The sequence below is a fragment of the Pecten maximus genome, chromosome 18 (genome assembly GCF_902652985.1).
Source record: "Pecten maximus chromosome 18, xPecMax1.1, whole genome shotgun sequence".
NCBI lineage: Eukaryota > Metazoa > Mollusca > Bivalvia > Pectinida > Pectinidae > Pecten > Pecten maximus.
Genome location: NC_047032.1, coordinates 27,180,455 through 27,185,832, shown reverse-complemented (window position 1 = coordinate 27,185,832; position 5,378 = coordinate 27,180,455). Strand labels below are relative to the sequence as shown.

The window sequence follows — 5,378 nt, the reverse complement described above, 5'->3', positions numbered from 1 at the left end:
GATGTCCAAAATTAAATCCAAAACATACGAAAATTCCGAAAAAGAAAATCAAAAATCAAATTACCAAATCCTAATCGCATTTTATCATAGCTAGACCTATATTTATCATATAAACCTGCTAAGACCTACTGCTTATTGCCTACTGTCTAAAGTGTGTACTGTTTACTACTTGTTTAGTGCTTACTGCTCACTTCATACTGCTTACTTCATACTGCTTACTGCTTACTTCATACTGCTTACTGATTATTTCATACTGCTTACTGCTCACTTCATACTGCTTACTTCATACTGCTTACTGCTTACTGCTTACTTCATACTGCTTATTGCATACTGCCTACTGCTTATTTCATACTGCTTACTTCATACTGCTTACTGCTTACTTCATACTGAGGTAATGAGGTAAAGTAGGGCATATAGAGAAAAAAAACCTATTTATTTGTGAAATTTAAGGGTTTTCTGATATTTTATTACGTTGGTGATGACTACATCAAATTCCAAATTACCTTGGGTTCCGAAAAATGTGTGAAATCCTTCTGGAGCTCGGACAGCTAAACATGAAGCTGGGGCTCCCATAATTATTCCATTACTCCCATACAGTGTGAAACGTGTGTTCTAGTATAAACATAATGGCCGAACTAACAAATGGCCGAAGGAAAACAACATTTTTCGCCATAAACAGATAAAACAATTATTGGACTTCGAAGATCTCTTTGGAAAAAGTTTCAATCGTTGGAATGACGTCAAATATGAGATGGGGAATGCTCACATGCTACTCTATACATACGCTATGTCCTATAAAGCTTTTAGACCGGAACATTGTTTGGCAAGTAATTTCATGTTCGAGCTGGACACTAGTTATATTTTATTACGTTAGCGATGAGAACCTTTAATGTTAACATTGTCTTATTAATATTACACAAAGCCCGGATGTTCCTGGGAAAACCCATTACTTCTTGTTTCGTTATCAGAACACGATAGTTTGACAACACGCCGATAACACCAAACAAATTATTATGTCGGACAAGGAAGTCAAAAGTGGCCTTCGTAAACTATTCACTGTCGTGACATCGCCAATATGGGTACCAGTAGCAGCCGTTGGAGGTTTGGTGGCAGCACCAGTCCAAGCTATAGGTGATTCAATAGACGAGGGTGATAAAGCGAATAGCGTTTAAAAGGCGTTGGCTCACTTCCAGGAAATGTTGTTGGAAGGACCATAACAAACCCTTTCAAAGCCATCGGGAAAGTTGGCGAGGCCATGTGGGATGACGAATAAATGGAAGGTTTGTTTAATTGTTTTAAATGTTTAATGTGTTATACGAAAGTAGTGAAACCTAAAGGATTATAATGGACTCTCATTTTTATTTCAACGACTCCTTAAAGGGACATCACGGTAAAAACGTTGTAATTTTCAATGAATGTACGTGTTTTGTTCCTTACCAGTTATGTTTCTGTACTGTCCCAATGTTCACAGTCGATCCTCATGTCCAGCTTGACCACTTGATTTAGTTGGGAATCCCCCTCTAAATTTAGCGCGGAAATTATTTTTAAATCATCACGTAACTGTTTTGAAATCGAGGCAACACAAACACACGATAGTTTACAAGGCGAATTGGATTAGTTGGACAACGATATTATACAGTGGTTTAAATGTTAAATAACACGTTCTGTATATATTCCGGCACATATATTTATGTGTAAATAAGTGTAAACACCGTACATATAGTATAGTGACAGTAGCGATGTACTGGTACAGACTGTATAAATATTACCGAGTTTGTGTAAATATTACCGAGATTGTCATGACCTACTATCCAGCAATCAAGCAGAATACGAGCAGCGTCCGTATTACGTACTGCTGTTTTCATGTTTGAACTGTATTGTACTGCTTCCCCAGTTTAATTCTAGGATTGTGTTTGACCCATTTTCCAATTATTCTCTTCATTGCGGAAGATGTTATCGTTTTCAACCGCAGTCGATTCACATTGGAAGCCATTTTTGTTTTCAGGTGTTTTAGTGTGTTGTGCGCATGCGTGTTATCGTATATGTCACAAAATTTGCATATTCAGACTATTGATCAACGAATTGTGATAACCTTTTTATAATTAATAATTGATGTTTTTTATATACATATATCATCAAATTCGAATGGTTATTGTTCATAAGGATATTTTTTTAAAAGATATACTCAATAATATGAAAAAATACAAAATAAAAATTGGTTTACCGTGATGTCCCTTTAATGTACAATGTTACTTATCAGCACAGCAGCAGATCGGAGACCATTCAAAGTTCATAGTCCGTAGTCTTCGTCAGTCCGTAAACAATCCTTCTGATCGCTATTTCTTTAGAAGTGCTGGAAGGATATTTCTGAAACACTTCCCCTTTTCCCTTAATGTGCCGATTTAATTTTGAGCGGAAGAATAAAATGGCAGAGAGGCAGCCATCTTGGAATGTGATAGTTGAAGTTTGCTATCACTATTTCTTGAGAAGTAGTGGAGCTGTAGGGAAATTGTTCAAGCATCATATGTATATACAGTACCCCTTGGTCCTTAATTGTGTCCATTTAATTCCAAGTTTAATCGGGAATATAAAATAGATTTTCTCTTTCTCTGAAAGTTCTCATGAGATCTTATATTTCATTGATAAGATGATTATAGGAAAGAAAGTAAAAAAAAGTAAAGTAAAGAAAAGATTAATCTTACGTAGAACCAAGAAAGACCATTCAATGGTAGGGGCTAGATCCAACTGTTATGTCTTGTTTTACTCCGGTCAGGTTGTTTGTCGAACAATCCGTAATCATGTTACGATTCATCCAAACTTTGGTCTTTTCACGGTGGAACGAAAAATATTCTCACCACGTTCATCACAGCTATAGTACTTTGAATATCGAGAGTGTCTCATACGTGACCATTGTTAGAAAATCAATTGAAAGACATTTAATAGAAAGAAAAAAACGGTAGCTTAGCTTCGACCCTGACTCTAGCAACGTTACAAAATCTCGACAATCTACTACTAAAAGTACTATACAAATATACCTCAAAAACTACTTGATATGGTATTTAAGTAACTTTTCACTTGACAAAACTTTTTACTATGTTTTTGACCAAGATATAAAAACAATACATTTTGTACACCCTTAGGTAAAACTTCATGATTTTTATTTTTTATTTTTTAAACATTATGTTCAACAATCAATATTTCACGCTAACAGATCCGTTTTCTATTTCTCATCTGAATTGCTTTCTATTTCAGATGTTGCAGAGCCCCATACTGGAGAGGACAACTGACATATACGTATGGAAATATGAAAGTGACCTAAGGCGATATTAATAAATCAGGAAAATACCCTATCGCCAAAAATGCCGGAAGATACTTTTTGTATAAAAAATAATTTAAAAAAAAATCAAAAAAATCACATAGTGTGTTTTGTTGACTTTACGGTCCAGTAGTTTGATATAAGTTTCAGGAGACAGCGAGGTGAATTATTATAGATTGACGATGATAGACATTGATGTTGACAAAATGTTAGTATTTTCTGGACTTTACAGCCAAGAATTTTCATTTATACGGTTTACTGAAAGTCATAGTATCTACGATATTCACGTGAAAATTCTATGTCCAGCTTTCAGGGAAACAATTTTCAATTTGTATAAATGCGTTAAAAAACAAAATTGTTTTGTTTTCACTGTCATATGATCGTAATCAAGGAGATATCGATAATTGTTTTCCGATTGTACCAATAATTACCTACCAGTTATCAACACACAAAAATCGCATTTCTCGCGTAACTTTCATACGTTTGTTCATACTTATATCAAAACATACGACGTTTTTATGAGAAAGTATCGTAGATCATATGCGTTTAAACTGTTAAATGAGTTGGAAGGGTCATAGATATAATGTAATAAAAGAAAACTCATCAGCTGTGTAATACCTTGATCAACAACTATTTTGACTTTCATAAAGTAATTATCTAGAAAGATAATAAACTAGGCTAAGTTGTTCAAAAGGTAATTACTTAATCACTTTAAAATCACATTTCTCCTTGACTTCAAAACCTGTGTTTGTGTATTCCTTAAAACGGTCAGGAAGGAAGAGACTGACGAGTGTTATAGTTTCTAAAATTTTGTCAGTGTAGTTTTACCAGAAATGTTTTTATCAGGATTTTAAAATTGTTGTTAAACCGTAATCAGCATAATCATCTGTTCAACACTGAGCCATTGCCTAGTTCTGCAGAGTTATGTTCTCTTGATCTTAGATTAGTTTAATTTGAATAATATTCCCTTGATATATTTTTCAAAAGACAGAAGGAATGTGTTACTTCTACGACATTTTCCCGAAGAAGAAAATCAAGTTCACCCCAGACTTTTCAATAAATATTTTTTCCATACATTTGTTTAGCATACTTCATTCTGACTGTCGATAGGTGACTTCATCTATAAAAAGGGTAATACGATATATGTTGTTAATAATGATAACAACAATAACTGACCAATTGTCAGCTGAATGGCTCAGTGCTTGAGAATATGTCTTGTGAAATAACTTATTTACAAATACCTAATAAATAGTAATCAGGTATGAGATTATTTATAGCAAACCTGGCTGTATAATTGATGACGAAATAACACGAAAGATTCCGTTTCAATATCTGGATACGCTATGAAAAGTTCTAAAAACAAAATCAGGCATACAGCTGGAAAGAAACGGGGAGTGGAAAACAGTTGATATTTTGATGTATACCTCACTGAAACTATGTCGGAGCTAGATAAGGAATTAATCCGGGTATTATCAAACCCATTTCATTAGGAGGTACATTCTCCTACCGATATATAACACTTCTATTCATTTTATCAACACTGCTTTGAATATGCACACTTTTGTCCACTAGCTTCTTTGACGAGTCCAAAGGAATACCATTGTGTAAACGAATCCTTAGTTCCAACTAAAAATAGAAAAAAATGACGGCAGAATATATATTTAAAAAAAGAAAAGAGAAAAGCAGAAAATATTGTCATTAAAACGAATCATTAATTCCAACCTAATAAAACATGAAATATCTCCTTTAAAATGGTTATCAGCAAGTGGTAAGCGAAGGGTATGCAGCTTTATGATATATTCTGGATATGTGCATTTTTACACTCTCTCCACCCTAGTGAAAAGTCATAAACCCAATAAACAAATCTATTGAAACTCAATAAACAAATCTATTGAAACTCAATAAACAAATCTATTGAATTATAGTGGTATAACACCTCCCCATCTGTAATTGCCAGTGGCTGATCGGTGATTCGTCAATAACTTCATTAACAGGATCTTAAATATTTTTTTTTTGCAAAATGATGCAAAGATAATAAAATACATACGTACGCGATGTGTTC

General features: G+C 34.0%; 1 long non-coding RNA gene across 1 annotated transcript; it reads left to right on the top strand.

Moving 5' to 3' along the window:
- The first annotated feature begins 936 nt into the window (after window positions 1-936).
- Window positions 937-3,415, top strand: LOC117316138. Its single transcript, XR_004529830.1, has 2 exons — window positions 937-1,280; window positions 3,253-3,415. It is a non-coding gene; the product is annotated as an uncharacterized LOC117316138 (long non-coding RNA).
- The last annotated feature ends 1,963 nt before the right edge of the window (window positions 3,416-5,378 follow it).